The sequence below is a fragment of the Muntiacus reevesi genome, chromosome 7 (assembly GCF_963930625.1).
Source record: "Muntiacus reevesi chromosome 7, mMunRee1.1, whole genome shotgun sequence".
NCBI lineage: Eukaryota > Metazoa > Chordata > Mammalia > Artiodactyla > Cervidae > Muntiacus > Muntiacus reevesi.
In genome coordinates this window covers 38,697,312-38,715,050 of record NC_089255.1, presented here as the reverse complement: position 1 = coordinate 38,715,050, position 17,739 = coordinate 38,697,312, and the positions used below count along the sequence as shown (strand labels likewise).

Genomic DNA, 17,739 nt, shown 5'->3' with positions numbered 1-17,739 from the left:
TAGTACTTTTTGATTCAAATTATAGAGACATACCAAATGCAACCATTCGTTCCAGAGGAGCCTATTATGTGACTGTTCACTATTAGTGGGTGAAAAAGCTCATAAGTCTTTGTTCAGTTTTTACAGGGGTGGTACACTGGTATTATCAATCTACTTTATTCCCTTTCCTCCATATTCAAGGAATATATCAGTCTCTCTTTACTGTGCCACAGATCTTTCCTTCCTTAAAAATGCAGGATGTCTACTCTATTGAATAACTTAACTTTTCCTCTCTTTCCTTTATCTTTGCCAAAATACATTTTCATAAAATGTGTTCTCTGTTCTTGCCTTCTGCTTACTTCACATTCCTATTTCTATTGTCTTTTCTCTCTCTCTTTTTTTTTAAAAATCTCCAATAGGAATCACATTTGCCAGAAGAATCCCTGTCACACATGTAAATTCATGTTTTTATTCTTATATCTTACTTGCATATTGGAAACAATATTCAACAACCCTTTTTTTAACTTGTTAAAAATGTAATTTTCTATGTCCAGATCACTTTTTTATAGATCTCTCAATTCTTCTTTAATTCTATCAGAAACTAAATTCTCTTGGGAAACTTTTTGCATGAAACAATTGTCACTTCTTAAATGTCAAACTTAATATAAAAAGTAAAATTTCTTGTCCCAGATTTTCAAGGTTTAGTTCTGTGATCATTGGTAAACTACTACATCTTCTAAAAACAGATCCTTCTGTGTTATAATCTTTCATTATATAAAAGGGTGAGCTAGATGATAACCATACTTTGTTTAGTCTTGAAACCTGTTCTAAGGCGATAGGTTAATGAGTCAATTCTGTTTATTTTAAGTTTATTTCTAATTTAATTATTTTTCTTTTTATTAATTTTTATTGGGATATGGTTATTATAGTAAATTGAACTAATTTTTAGATGAAAATTTTATTTTATTATTAGATTATTTCTTTATTTTAATTTACAACATTGTATTGGTTTTGCCATACATTGACTTGAATCCGCCATGGGTGTACATGTGTTCCCCATCCTGAACCTCTCTCTCAACTCCCTCCCCACCCCATCCCTCTGGGTCATCCCAGTGCACCAGCCCCGAGCATCCTGCATCATGCATCCAACCTGGACTGGCGATTCGTTTCACATATAATTTACATGCTTCATTGACATTCTCCCATATCATCCCACCCTTGCACTCTCCCACAGAGTCCAAAAGACTGTTCAATACATCTGTGTCTCTTTTGCTGTCTCACATATAGGGTTATCATTACCTTATTCCCAAATTCCATATACATGCATTATTATATTTTATTGGTGTTCTTCTTTCTAGCTTACTTCACTCTGTATAATAGACTCCAGTTTCATCCACCTCATTAGAACTGATTCAAATGAATTCTTTTTAATGGCTGAGTAATATTCCATGGTGTGTATGTACCACAGCTTTCTTATCCATTCATCTGCTGATGGGCATCTAGGTTGCTTCCATGTCTTGGCTATTATAGACAGTGCTGCAATGAACATTTTGGTGCATGTGTCTCTTTTAATTCTGGTTTTAAAGCATACATCAAGTTCCAAAATATAAGGACAGTTACATGATAGCATAGTCTATAGACCAAGTTCAAAACTTATTGTAAAATTTAGTGTGTTGTTTTTCATTTACTATGTGTTATAAAATCAAACATGAGCACAAGCTGAGGGTATTGAAATTTCATTTTCTGAGAATGTTATTCTGCTTAATTGAACCTCCTGGTTGGCTTAGAGTTTAAGTATTATAAAAGGCCAGTTTTATTGAAGTGATTCTTACTGCTTATGAAATATTCCTTCCATTGATGAATACAAAGGACAGAAAAGGTTGAGGTTTTGAAGATTAGTTTCTTCTGGTTCTTCTGCATCTTCACTAGAACTTCATCTCAGATATTGTTTGACTTTGTTGTTAGCAAGTCAGTTTTCTTTCATCTAAGTCTTAATTTTAGCTTTGAGACAAGTTTGTTGAGTTACATAGACCCACAAGATAGCTCTAAGAGGCTTTAAAGGGAAATCAGACTAGTTTTTAACTGACTTCATCAATAAAAATGCATTGTGTAATTGCTTTTAACAATTTCCTAAGTTTCCCACTCAAATTATCAGCTGAATTTAGCAGTGTGCTGTGATGTAATTAGTTTACATTTTGGTACAACTTCCTTATCTTGTCACATAACTGTAACAGTTTTCAAACCAGACCTTAACCTCAAACTATGCATTAAATACTATAACACTAGATAATTGACCTTAAAATATTTTCTGAATAATGATATTGAGGATATATTTTCCTCCTTTCACATTGCCCTTTTTTCTCATAAGGCAAAGGGATGAACAATGTGTTAAATGTACTTTCCTCTCAAATTAACAAAGAAGTAAATATAAGAGGTCACCCAGAAAGAATAGGTGTTATATTACTTTTATTAAAAATTCCTTTTACACTGATATTATTACCAAATACATGTTGCTAGGAGTCCTTCAACATTAAATATATATATATTTTTAATTGAGATATAAATGACATATAACATTTCAGAGGTACAGCATAATGATTGAATACTTCTATATATTGTTAAGTGATTGTCATAAGTCTAGTCAACTTCTATCACACACAGTTATAACTTTTTAATAAAATAGTAAGAATACTTCAGAGTAATCATCTATCATTTCAAATGTAGGTTGTGCTCTTGCTCAGTCATATTCAACTCTTTGTGACCCTTTGGACTGTAGCCCATCAGGCTCCTCTGTCCGTGGGATTTTCCCAGGCAAGAATACTGGAGTGGGTTGCCATTTCTTCCTCCAAGGGATCTTCCTGACTCAAGGATTGAACCCGAGTTTCCTGTGTCTCCTGCATTGCAGATGGATTCTTTATCTGCTGAGCTATATGTACATAATTTTGAAGTAGAAATAGCTATTTTAAATGCTTAATCCTGTTTCATTGCCTAATATTAGAAAAAGAGCACAAAGACTCTTTAGATACACTATTGTATTCTAGTTGGGCTTGTGCTCCACTTTTAAAGGGTGATATTGCAATCAAATTTTCTTTTTTATGTTGATCTTTTGATTAAAAGAGCTATATGTTTAATTTAAAAATTAAAGAAATAGTCCAATAGTGTTTTCTTCTGATTCAACATTTTTTCTTGTGTGTTTGTAACAACCAAGAGAATTTTAATGTTGGGGACAGTGAGGCAATTGCACTGGTTCCCCTGATCAAAGCAATGGAAAAGGGTGAAGAATGCTGCTTCCAAGGGGAGCTATAAATAGTGAAAAATGTTACATGTTGAGGACATTTGGTCACAGTAAGAAAAATGTAGAGAATAAAATGAAACAAACTAATGAGTACAGTCTGGATGGAAGAGAGGATAAGAAGTTTTAATAGAGGAACTTTAGAAGATAAACAAAGGTTTTTTGTTTTGTTTTGTTTTTCTTTTAACAAAAATGAAAAGCATAATGTTTTGACAAGGTGAACTGCTTAGCATGCAACTCCACCTCAATTTTATTTTTTGTTGTTTAGTTTGTTTCTGTAAGTCAATATTCAGTAAAGATTTAATGAAGTCTTTAAACAGATGACTATGTTTGAAACCATGATTCTTTCTGACCCTATGTGTGATTTAATTATGTATGAATTGTATTCATTTATATTGTTTCACCCTCATTATATTTTTATACAAAAGATCAAGTCAGAAACTGCAAAACTGTGAATAGATATAATTTTTTGTCATTTATAAATCTTTCAGAGAAATCCTTCTCAATTAGTGGATGTTGTTTTTTTTATAGTATTCAACTATAGGGAACAACAACAGAAGCAAGGAGATGGGAAAGGGAATGCAGTTTTTCTGGTAGCAGCTTTAAAAGCTAGTAACCTAAAGGAGGGCTTCCGTGGCAGCACAGTGGTTAAGAATTTGCCTGCAAATGTAGGAGATGCAAGTTCAATTCCTAGGTCGGGAAGATACCCTGGAGTGGCACCCACTCCAGTATTCTTGCCTAGAGAACTCTATGGACAGAGGAGCCTGGGCGGGCTACAGTTCATGGGGTCAGAGAGAGTCGGACACGACTGAGTGACTGAGCACCCAGGAGAAAGCTTCAGCTTTGTTGTGATGAATGCAGAAGACAAAAGATGTTCTCGTGAAATCAGTGATTATAGTCATAAATCTTGAACACTAGTGTAACAAGTTTCATGTCCTTTGCAATTTTACCATACTACTTCACTAAAATATCTCTTAAACATATCCACATGCATATATGTTAACTAAATTAGTTAACTAAAATAGTTAATAACTACAAGGATTTTTCTTTTGGAATGTCTGACCTTTTTGTTAGTAAGACACTGCTCATACATTTAAAAAAATTGTACAGCTGTTAACAAAATTTTCCCCAAGCATATTACATGTAACTACTTAGTTACAATATCTTGCACACAGTTGACCATTAACCATTTAAACAACAAGAAAAATGTAAACAAGGCAATGAGAAAGAAGCAGGAACAAAGAATAGGAAATAGATTTTTTGACTTTATTTGGGTATCAATTACAAATAAAATTATAATATTTAAGGTGTAACATCATGATTTCATATATGTATGCATTATGAAAAGATTCTTCCAAGAAGAATTAATGCATCCAGTATATCATATATTTACCTTCTGTGTGGGTGTGTGTGTGAAAACATTTAAGTTATTCTGTCTTAGGAAATTGTAATTATATAGTACAGTGTCATTTACTATCATCACAATGTTATCTATTAGATCCTCAGATCTTATTCATCTTATACCTGAAAATTTGTACCCTTTTACCAACTTATTTCTTCCATCCCCAGGCCCTGCCAATCACTTTTTTGCTCTATTTTTATGAGCTTGACTTTTTAAATTATAGATATAAACACAGTTATAGATATATTCCATTTATAAGTGATATCTTGCAATATTTGTCTTTCTCTGTCTGACTTATTTCCCTTAGCTTTCAAGGTCCTCATGTTGTTGCAAGTGGCAATATTTCCTTCTTTTCTCGTGACTGAATAAGATATTTCATATATTTTGAATAGTAACTTCTTGTCAGATACGTGGTTTGCAAATACTTTCTCCCATTCCACGGATTGCCTGTTCAGTTTGTTGGTGGTTTTTTTCTGTTTATTTGTTTGACTTTTTAAAAATTGTTTGTTTTCTGCTGTGCAGAAGCTTTTTAGTTTGATGTAATTCCACTCATTTGTTTTTGATTTTGGTGTCTTTGCTTTTAGATTAAAATCTAAAAACACATTGCCAAGACCAATATCAAGGAGTTTACCCACCAAGTTTTCTTCTAGGAATTTTATGGTTTCAGGACTTATGTTTAAGTCTTTAATCCATTTTGAGTAGATTTTTTTTACTATCAGGTAAATTTTCAGGACACAAAATCAATATATAAAAATAGTTGAGTTTCTATGCACTAACAATTAACTATCAAGAAAAGAAATTAAGAAAATAATCCAGTTTACAGCATTAAAAAGAATAAAATACTTGGGTATAAGTTTATCCAAGGAGTTGAAAGATCTATACACTGAAAACTATGAGACACTGATGAAATAAATCAAAGATACAAATAAATGACAAGATATTAATTACTCATGCATTTGAATAATAAATATTATTTGAATAATAAATATTGTTAAAATATCTGTATTGCACAAAACAATCTATAGATTTAATGCAATCATGGTCAAAATTTCAGTGCCATTTTTTACAGAAATAGGAACAACCATCCCAAAATCTTATGGAACCAAAAAGACTCCAAATAGCCCAAGCAATCTTGAGAAAGAAAAACAAAGCTGGTGTCATTACACTTCCTATTTTTAGACTATATTGCAAAGCTATATTAATCAAAACAATACAATATTGGCATAAAAGCAGACACATAGTGTTACCAAACCAACCTTGTCTACTTGCTGGACATGTGGCAAAGCCATCCTATGGATGCTGGATTGTAGTAAAGGAAAATACAATGTTTGTTGCAGAGTACCAAGCAAGGAGAATGGGTAGCCAGGACTCAAGAGACCTGAAATCCCCAATATCTTTTAGACAATGTGAGGGAGAAGGTTGCTGGGTGCATGATAAGCTCATGCACATTTCTCTGATTGTTTGATGGAGAGGTAACAGGGAGGTATTTCAGGAATCTCAATTATAAAATAAAATTAGAAAAAAAATAAAAAATAAAATAAAAAATAAAAAAATAAAATAAGTGAAAAAAAAAAAAAAAAAGAATCTCATTTATCTGGCTCCAACCAGTTTGGAGTCTACTTACTGGTTGTCATCATGCAGTTAACTTGTTTTACCTGGTGGAGTGTTTAGTATGTGAGAAACAAGTTGAAGATATAGCTCAGAATATTACCTATAGCCCTTGAGGAGGAACTAAAGGTCTTCGATTTTGTTTTATGGTTAAACTGTTATTATTTGATCTTGCTTGACTACTTTCTTTGTTTCTGAATTTTCTTTTAAAAACTGATTTTTCTGATTTAAAATATGACGTATTTGATTAAATTTGATCTTTGGAACTTGGGAAGGCCTAGGAGGCTAAAGCTTTTTTTTTTTTTTTTTTTTTTTTGCAAACAAGAGGTAAGGGACTCTGTTTTAGTAGATCCAATGGAACAGAATTTTGTTGTTGTTCAGTCGCTCAGTCATGTCTGACTCTTTGCCACCCCATGAACTGCAGCACACCAGGCTTCCCTGTCCTTTACCATCTCCCAGAGCTTGCTCAAACTCATGTCCACTGACTCAGTGATGCCATCCAACCATCTCATCTTCTGTCATCACCTTCTTACTCTTGGCTTCAATCTTTCTCAGCATCAGGGTCTTTTCCAGTGAGTCAGTTCTTTGCATCAGGTGGCCAAAGTATTGGAGTTTCAGCTTCAGCATCAGTCCTTCCAAAGAATATTCAGGCATGATTCCCTTTAGGATTGACTGGTTTGATCTCCATGTTGTCCAAGGGATACTTTCAAGAGTCTTCTCCAGCACCATTTGGAGAATGGAGCAGAATAGAGAGCCCAGAAGTAAATCCAGGGTAATATGGTCAACAACGGAGAAAGGATAGTCTTTTCAGTAATGGTATTGGGAAAACTAGAGAACCACATGCAAAACAGTGAAGCTGGACCCTTATCAGTTCAGTTCAGTTCAGTTCAGTCGCTCAGTCGTGTCTGACTCTTAGTGACCCCGTGGACTGCAGCACACCAGGCTTCCCTGTCCATCACCAGCTCTTAGAACTTGCTCAGACTCATGTCCACCAAGTCGGTGATGCCATTCAACCATCTTATAACATACACAAAAATAAAAATAGAAATGTATTTCTCTCCTGGTTTAGAAGACCTTTAATATCATCATGAATAATGATGTTTCTAGATCTATTTATACACATATCAAGAATCTAGTTGTGTGAGTTAGAAGGAAAGCATTTTGAGTTTCATTTAGATTCTCTCTATGGCTATACTGCCTATATGAACAGATGCTAAGTCCATTTTATTCATAATTAATATCCTAGAAAAATCCAAACAATTAAATCAATTGTTTTATGACAAACATCGGTAAATTATTTAGAGATGTTTTATTTGTCACTTTCTTTTACACTTAGGAACATTATAGCTAAATAATAAATAGTATCTATAATCATACAAAGCGAAGCTTCCATAAAAGGCTTGAGTACTGAGTATACTATCATTTTTGTTATAAGAAAGAAATTACTGTGGTTCTACACATTATGCATCATGTGCCTCATGTGAACAATACAAATGTACCAATATTTTCAGTCACATAACAATAATTCTACACTGTAATGCCAAAATTTTATCCTGCTGAGAAAACTATTTAAAATATGAAATAATGATTATTAACAATCTCAAAGTATTTATAAAAAGAGGCAAATACTAATTTTGTAAAGTGTATCACCAGATCTTTGGGGTTGCTTTCCTGCTAATTATTTACAAATGCTATAGACTATTTTATTTTTAAACTACATTTTTCAATATTGCCAGCTTCTATGTTAGACTAACATTATGTTAGGGACTAATTTACAGTTTGCTTTTGGCACTATTTCCTCAGTCTGCTGTGTTGGAAAGAACATGGACTTTGAAGTCATGTTGTTTTGGGTCTGAAGTCTGTCACCTGGGCTGTGTGGGATGCCTGAGAATATAGCATCTCAGATTTAGTTTCTTTATGTGTAAAATGGAGATAATAATACACATTTTACAAGGTTCCTGTAAGGATTGAATGAGGTAATAAGTATGTGAAAAGTGCTAGCACAGTCATATAGAGTAGATTAATGGATAAATGTTAGCCGTTTCAATCTCTATCTTTTCTAGATACATTAGCCAGATCCTACAAACTTCTAAGTCATCTTTTTTCCAAGTCCATCCTTTATAATATCTTTCCCTATTGAATAAATTAGGCTTATTTAAGAATTTACTAGAATTCTATTCTTTTTGACACCAAGTAAGAGGTGTGTTTTCTAACACCAGTTCTCGGATTCTCTGACATCATCTAGGTATCTAAAAATCAATTCACTTCTGACACTAACTGCCTGGCATTAGTGTAGAGCCTACAAGCTAAAGGGGTCAGTGCCACAAAACTGCTTCCACTTTAGGCATCACTCACAATTCTCACGTGTCATCCTAACAAACAGACTATAAATTTGGGAGTTCCCATGATTTGGCAGTTCCTCCCATTTGATAATTTGCTAAAATGACTCACTGAACTTGAGAAAACACTTTTTCTTAAGCTTCCCAGTTTATTATAAAGGATACAGCTAAGAGAAAAGCTATGGAAGAAAATCTATGACCAATCTAGACAGCATATTAAAAAACAGAGACATTACTTTGCCAACAAAGGTACGTCTAGTCAAGGTTATGGTTTTTCCAGTAGTCATGTATGGATGTGAGAGTTGGACTATAAAGAAAGCTGAGCACTGAAGAATTGATGCTTTTGAACTGTGGTGTTTGAGAAGACTCTTGAGAGTCCCTTGGAATGCAAGGAGATCAAACCAGTGATTCCTAAATGAAATCATGCCTGAATATTCATTGGAAGGACTGATGCTGAAGCTGAAACTCCAATACTTTGGCCACCTATGGGAAGAACTGACTCATTGGAAAAGACCCTGATGCTGGGAAAGATTGAAGGTTGGAGGAGAGGGGATGACAGAGGATGAGATGGTTGGATGGCATCACTGATGCAATGACCATGAGTTTGAGTAAGCTCCGGGAGTTGGTGATGGACCGGGAGACTTGGCGTGCTGCAGTCCATGTGGTTGCAAAGAGTCAGACACGGCAGAGACTGAACAGCAAAAATGATATTAAGGAAACTGAACTTCAAAAAGATGAATGAAAATAACCTGTTTAATGCCATTGAGAGACACTAAACATATTTGAACCTAGGCTAATTCACCTTTAAAACAGCCATTTAGATCTGACCATGTGGTACATTGAAGCATTATGTTACTAAACAGATATATGTTCAAAATACGTGTATTTTATTTTTATCAACCATGCCCAAACTTATAAGATTCTTAGATAATGTTGGGTTAGAGATGATGTAATAAGATATTTTTAAAATGAATAAAAATGAGTCCTATTAACATGGAATTTATAGTATCAGTGTAAAGATAATATTGTTAATATAGGTAAGTATGCATAATTTAATATAATCACTGTGCAAATTCTTAGAAGGCAATAACTAATTGCTGTAAATTGATAGGATATATATACAAAATCTTTGTTCTTCATTCCTGGAACCAACCTCCTAAAAGTTTTAGAATTTCCTGAGTGAAAGGATCACCGTTAATTACTTATAACAAGCTCTTTCCAACCATCCTGAATTCATGCTAGTAAGGTGAATCTTGGCTGATCCCTAGATATTCAGGATGTGAGCTGGTCTCCAGAAAGACCATGCCATTGTCGGAAGACTGGAACTTTTAGTCCCACTCCTTGACCGTCAGGGAGAAAAGACAGATAAGAGATCCAAAGCAGTGTTCAAACACCAATGCAATTAATTTAATCATTTTTTTAGTTACTAATCAATAATTTTTGTCACTAGATATAAAACTAGGTGGGGTTTCCCAGGTGGCGCTAATGGTATAGAACCTGTCTGCCAATGCAGGAGGTATAAGAGATATGGGTTTGATCCCTGGGTCAGGAAGATCCCCTGGAGGAGGTCATGCGTAACCCACTCCAGTATTCTTGCCTGGGAAATTTAAGGACGGAGGAGCCTAGCAGGCTACAGTCCATAGGTCAGAAAAGAGTTGGGCATGACTAAGTAACAGCATGAAAATATAACACTAGGTACTTGATGGATTCAGGGGGGTGATGCAATGACTGGCAATTTGTAAGTTTCTTTATAATAAAGCTAACACAGGAGGCAAATACGATGGATGATAACATTGTATTATTCACAGGAGGAGAGATGCTTCACTGTTGACCAAGCGTAGACTTTCTGAAGGCAAAAAATCTAAAACATGAGACTTAGAAATAGTAAAAGAAAGAGTAAAAGGAAAGAATAAAGAAAAGAACAAATTAGGAAGAAAGAACATCAGAGGTTTGTTGTCCAGAAGGGTTTCTCATACAGAAGCAGGAAGAAAACCTATATTTCTGAAGCACAGTGTTCAAGATGAGAGTAGTTGGGTATATAGCCAGACCCAGAAATTGTAGGACCTAGTAGGCCTGGATAACAAGCAGGGGTGAGTCAATAAAATGTTCTAAGCAGACGAATAAAGGAGCTGATTTCTCTTTTAAAAGAATATCTGGCCAATCTCAGAAGGCAGAGAGAAGGTCAAAAGAAGAAGCGTGCTGGCCTGGTTGAAGACTGTCGCAGAACATTTGTGGTGGCTCAGATGATGAAGAATCCACCTGTCAATGCAGGAGGCCCAGATTCGATCCCTGGGTTGGGAAGAGCCACTGGAGAAAGGAATGGCTACCCACTCCAGTATTCTTGCCATGGACAGGCAAGCCTGGTGGGCTACAGTTCATGGGGTCGCAAACAGTTCGACATGATTGAGCAATTAACACACACGTGAAAGGTAACAGTGGTGGTAGTGAAGACTGAGAGAAATGTACAAACTCCTAATGTATTTTGAAGGTAGAATCAATATAAGTAACCATCTTTTATAATTAGAGATAACATTTTTTAACAAATAGCTGTCATTAATGACCTCTACTATTTAACCATCCTCACACATGCCAAAAACCTGTAAACCAGACTATAAATACGTCACAGAAAGTGCTTTCACTATAATAATTGTATAATTGAACTTATCAAAAACAGTACATATTTTCAGTATTAATTCCTGACTTGCTAGGATTTGGCACATTTAATTGCTTCCTGCTCTTATAAACATACAACTACGTTAATTTTTGTAGCACAACTCTCTGGATCCACATATATCTAGTTTCTGTTTATTTTCTTTTAGGAACTTTTATTTTCCTCCAACTCTGTGATTATATTCAAGAGTAAATTAAAATTTGACATTCTGTATGCCTTTACTATGGGATTCCCAGGTGGTACAGTGGTAAAGAATCCACCTGTCAATACAGGAGACACGTGAGACGTGGGTTCGATCCCTGGGTCAGGAAGATCCTCCAGAGTAAGAAATGCAACTCACTGCAGTATTCTTGGGTTATATATAATACTTATTGGAGTATTCAAAGTCCAATGTACAGAGGAGTTTGGCAGGCTACAGTCCATGGGGATGCAGAGTTGGACATGACTAAGCAAATGAACACACACAGACACACAATGCCTTTGTTTGTACTTACCTTGAGATATCGTAACAACACTGTATCCTGCAGTCACTGCTCCATTCTGAGGTTTAGATCCATGGGCTTCCCAGGTGGCTCAGTGGATAAAGAATCTGCCTACCCATGCAGGAGATGCAAGAGACATGTGTTCAATCCCTGAGTCAGGAAGACCCCCTGGAGGAGGAAATACTGCCCACTCCAGTATTCTTGACTCAAATACCCCATGGACGCACCAGCCTGGTGGGTTGCACAAGACTGCATGACTGAGCATGCACACACATTCCTCTTGGCAACATGAGGCATGCATTTCTGAGCATAAAGTAGCCAAAATACTCCACAAACCCTTTCAATGCTAACAACTGAAAATGCTAGGAAATATTCTTAAAATATTATGAAAGCATTAAAGTGTTTGTTAAAAATGCCATGCCAAATTTATGTGAATATAGTACAGTGAGACTACGTTTGTCCTGTGGGCATCTGCTGATACAGGCAAACTTGAACTTAAGTTTCGATGGCATCTTGGGGCAAGAGGAGTAGAACTCCAAACCCAGGGTGTTTCCTGGGAAAGTATCTACCAATAGAAGTTGGAACTCAAAGGACTGTTCCAGAGAATAGCAAAGAGAGATAAGAAAGCCTTCTTACATGAACAATGCAAAGATACTGAGGAAAACATTAGAATAGGAAAGACTAGGGATCTCTGCAAGAAAACTGGAGGTATCAAGGGAATATTGAATGCAAGGATGGGCACAATAAAGGACAGAAAAAGTGAGGACCTAACAGAAGCAGAAGCTATTAAGAAGAGGTGGCAAGAATGCACAGAAGAACTATACAAAAAAGTCTTAATGACTAGGATAACCACCATGGTGTGGTCACTCACCTAGAGTCAGACATCCTGGAATGTGAAATTAAGTGGGCCTTAGGAAGCATTACTGTGAACAAAGCTAGTGGAGGTGATGTAATTGCAGCTGAGCTGTTTCAAATCCTAAAAGATGATGCTGTTAAAGTGCTGCACTCAATATGCCAGCAAATTTGGAAAACTCAGCAGTGGTCACAGGACTGGAAAAAGGTAATTTTCATTCCAGTCCCAGAGAAGGTACACACCAAAGATTACTCAAACTACCCTACAATTGCACTAATTCCACATGTAGCAGATGCTCAAAATCCTTCAATCTAGGGTTTAGCAGTACATGAACCAAGAACTTCCAGATGTACAAGCTGGATATCAGAGAAGAACCAGAGATCAAATTGCCAATATGTGCTGGATCATAAGAAAGCAAGGGAGTTCCAGAAAATCATCAGCTTCATTGACAAGTAAAACCTTTGTGTGGATCACAACCAACTGTGGAAAATTCTTAAAGAGATGGGAATACTAGACCACTTTACCTGGCTCCTGAGAAATGTGTATGCAGGTCAAGGAGCAACAGTTAGAACTTAACATGAAACAACAGATTGGTTCAAAATTGAGAAAGGAGTATATCAAGACTGTATATTGTCACCCTGCTTATTTAATTTACATGCAGAGTACACCCTGTGAAGTACTAGGTTGGATGAATCACAAACTAGAATCAAGATTACTGGGAGAAATATCAAAAACCTCAGATATGCAGAAGATACCACTCTAATGCAGAAAGTGAAGAGAAACTAAAGAGCTTCTTGATGAGGATGAAAGAGTAGAATGAAAAAGCTGTTTTCAAATTCAACATTAAAAAAGTAAGATTATGGCATCTGGTCACATCACTACATGGGAAATAAACGAGGAAAAAAAGTGGAAGTAGTGACAAATTTTATTTTCTTGGGCTCCAAAATCACTGCAGATGATACCAGTGGCCATGAAATTGCTATTAAGACACTTGCGTCTTAAAAGGAAAGCTATGACAAACGTAGATGGTGTATTAAGAAGCAGAGACATCTAGGTTGCTTCCATGTCCTGGCAATTATAAACAGTGCTGCGATGAACATTGGGGTGCACGTGTCTCTTTCAGATCTGGTTTCCTCAGTGTGTATGCCCAGGAGTGGGATTGCTGGGTCATATGGCAGTTCTATTTCCAGTTTTTTAAGAAATCTCCACACTGTTTTCCATAGTGGCTGTACTAGTTTGCATTGAGGTGGGAGGGGGGATCGGGATGGGGAATACGTGTAACTCTATGGCTGATTCATATCAATGTATGACAAAACCCACTGAAATAAATAAATAAATAAATAAATAAATAAATAAATAAATTAAAAAAAAAAAAAGAAGCAGAGACATCACTTTGCTGACAAAGGTTCACACTGTCAAAACTATGGTTTTTCCAGTAGTCATGTATGGATGTGAGAGTTGGACCAATAAGGATGAGGGCCAAAAAATTGATGCTTTGAAACTGTGGTGCTGGAGAAGACTTCTGAGAATTCCTTGTATAGTAAGGAGGTCAAATCAGTCAACCCAAAGGAAATCAACCCTAAATATTCATTGGAAGGACTGACACTGAAGCTGACAGTCCAATACTTTGGTCACTTAATAGGAAAAGCCGACTCATTGGAAAAGACCCTGATACAGGGAAAGATTGAAGGCAAAAGGAGAAGGGGTTGGCAGAGGATGAGATGGTCAGATAGCAACTCTGAATCAATGGACATGAATTTGAGCAAACTCTGGGGGACAGTGGAAGACACAGGAGCCTGACATATTGCAGCCCACAGGGTCACAAAGAGTGTCACACGATTTAGTCACTGAACAATAACGAGATATTGATGCTAAGAGCTGCCTGTGGACATGGATCTCTAGAGGAGGAAGCCATCATCTTTGGCATGAAATATTCTCATAAATATTTTTAAAGGACAATGAGCAGCACAGAGTTAAAATTAACAAATACACAGAAACAAGGTGCCCTGAGAGAAAGTTAAGAGAAAATCTCTCTCAACACTGTAATTAGAAATATCAGACAGTTTAAAATAATTACTTTGTTTAAAGAAATAAAAGGCAAGTCTTACTACCTTTGCAGGTAATGAAAACATACTAAAACATTGGTATAAAAGTATACCAAAGAACTGCACATAACATTTATAAATGAAAATTGATAATTAATTAGTTATTATTAACTAATAACTAATGTAATAACATGATGGATGAGTTTAGCCAATTAAGCAGAACTGAAGAAAAAATCAGTGACTGAATTAGCTCAGATAATTTACTCCTAATGCAATGCAGAAACCTCAAATGGAGTATTCAGAATAGAGATTGAGAGACATGGAAGACAGAATAAAAATGATCTTCAAGTGACACTAGAAAGAGAAGCCTACAGGGGTTATTTGAAGAGCTTACAATGAGAACTTTCCAAAACTTTCCTGGATGAAAGACATCAAACATAAATCAAGAGATTTAAGAAGCCCAAGATATCCAAACTATAGAAAGGAGCCTATACCTAGAAACATTTTACTGAAGCTGTACAACATCAAAAACAAAAAAGATTTGGAAAGTAGCTAGAGGAAAAAAAAAAAAGGCATTCATTTCACTTCATTTCTTTCATTTCAAAGTGTGAGACTTTGAGCTGACTTCTCTACAGCAATAATGGCCTTCTAAAGACAGTGGAATTATATCCTGCTGTGCTGAAAGAAAATAACTGCCAACATGTAATCCTATATACAAGGAAAATGGCTTTTAAGAATGAAATTAAAAATATATTTTTTAGAAAAATAAAGATCAGAAAGTTCACTGAAGATAATTCTATATGATATAGGTGAAAGGAAAGTGATCATAGATTTGGAAGGGCTATAATGAAAGAAGGAATTAAGGGCAAATAAGGCTTCCTTGATAGGTCAGTTGGTAAAGAATCCACCTACAGTGCAGGAGATCAATTCCTGGGCCGGGAAGATCCCCTGGAGAAGGAATGGGCTACCCACCCAAGTATTCCTGGGCTTCCCTTGTGGCTCAGCTGGTAAAAAAATCCACCTGCCTTTAGGAGACCTGAGTTTGATCCTTGGGTTGGGAAGATCCCCTGGGGAAGGGAAAGGCTATCCACTGCAATATTCTGGCCTGGAGAATTCTACGGACTGTATAGCCCATGGGTTCACAAAGAGTCAGACAGATTGAGCGACTTTCACTTATCTTATCTTACTATAAGCTAGTGTATATGTGGGTAATTTTAAAAATAGTACAGGTTTAAAGTTATGATAATATTCAATAGATGTAAAATAAAGACTCAGTAACATGTCAGATTCAGATTTAAAGGAGCAACATGTTCTAAGATTCTTATTTTAACAGGATGGTAAAGATATTAATTGATATTTTTAGATAACTTAAGTATGTATGTTGCATGCTTTAAGACAATCAAAAAAAGAATAGAAACTGTTAAAGTCCCAATGAATATCAGGAAAAGGGTTACAATAATGATGTAGTCCATTAATATAAAAAAGAGAAAGAAAGGACACAAAAAAGAAAAAGCATGAAATGAAAAGGAACACTCATACCCAAATATATCAATATATTAAATGAATAAAGCGAAGTGTTCTGTGTAAAATAAAAATAAAAATATTGTCAGACTTTTTTGGAAAAAAAAAAAAAGAATATAATCATGTGCTGTTTGAAAGAAGTGCTTGATTTTTGCTACCTGGATATCAAGTGAGAGACTGAAAGTCCGTCTATCACCCAAAGCCTGTCTGACCCACTGCTGCCATGGGTGATGGGAGGATCTGGTGTACCAGGTGGAGCTGGCCCAGCCCACTGAGCGATAGGATGAAATGGTGGAATCGAGGAAGAAAGAAGCAGGGTTGGATGTGGAGTTGACAATTGAATAAAGAAATCTCTCATCTGTTGCATGTGAAAATGCTACTGGAGCTAAGAGAGCTTCCTGGAGAATAATCAGCAGCACTGAACAGAAAGAAGAAACCAAGGGAGGTGAAGTCAAACTCAAAATGATTAGGGAATATCAGCAAATGGTTGGGGCTAAACTAATCTGTTGTGACATTCTGGATGTACTGCACAAACCCCTCATTCTAGCAACTAACACTGGCAAGTCCAAGATTTCCTATTATAAAATGAAAGGGGACTACCACAGGGGTCTGGCTGAATTTACCACCGGAAATGGGAAGAAGGAGGCTGCAGAGAACAACTAGTAGATTTAAAGCTGCTAGCGATATTGCAGTAACAGAACTTCCACCGACACATCCCGTTTACTTAGGTCTTGCTCTCAATTTCTCTGTATTCTACTATGAAATTCTTAATTCCCTCAAACCGTGCCTGCAGGTTGGCAAAAGCAGCTTTTGATGATGCAGTTGCAGAACTGGATATGCTGAGTGAATAAGACTATAAAATCTACGTTTACTATGCACTTATTATGTGATAATCTGGCACTGTGGACTTCAGACATCAGGATGATGGTGAAGAGCAGGATAAAGAACTGCTGCAGGATATGTAAGATGGAAATCAGTGAGACATAAAAGGCAACAAGAGAAACCACCTCTGAGCACTCCACATTCCCCATGCCACCCCTCTTGGAAACCCACCAATGGTACTGAGAACCACCAAATCTGACTTGTTACCTTCAGGCTCAGAATTTAGGCTCCTGCCCTATTTGGTTTGTTGTTTTTAAACGCTTTTCGAATGTTCTTATAGGCAAGAGTGAATTTCTGCGGATTTCACTGGTCCCAAGCGTTGGGTTCTTTAAAACACTAACAAGACTGCATAGGGGCCTTATCAGCATTACTGTATTGTCCCCTGCCAGATATGGCAACAGTGCCTTTAGAAACAAAAGTTACATTTGAAAACCATTAGACTTTCAGGTGATGCAAGCATGTAAGAGACAGGTGAATCACACTGTAGAGATGTGTGTGGTATCATTTTCCCTTTTTCTGATCATTCAAGTTGAACTTTATGCCAGTGTTTACAATTAGTTGGATGTTAGCTGGAGGTGATTAAAGGTTGTTTGTTGGGGGGGAATGTTGTAATGGTTTTGCTATTAAAAAGGGTTTCAAACTCTGCTGAAATATTGCTAAAAAGC

The 17,739-nt window shown here is 36.1% G+C and overlaps 1 protein-coding gene and 1 pseudogene across 1 annotated transcript in view; both read left to right on the top strand.

The window, feature by feature from the left end:
• MDGA2 (MAM domain containing glycosylphosphatidylinositol anchor 2) overlaps positions 1-17,739 on the top strand; it is an 854,840-nt gene that overhangs the window by 704,277 nt on the left and 132,824 nt on the right. The gene's annotated exons all lie outside the window — the stretch shown is intronic.
• LOC136171746 (14-3-3 protein epsilon pseudogene) lies at positions 16,466-17,172 on the top strand (annotated as a pseudogene).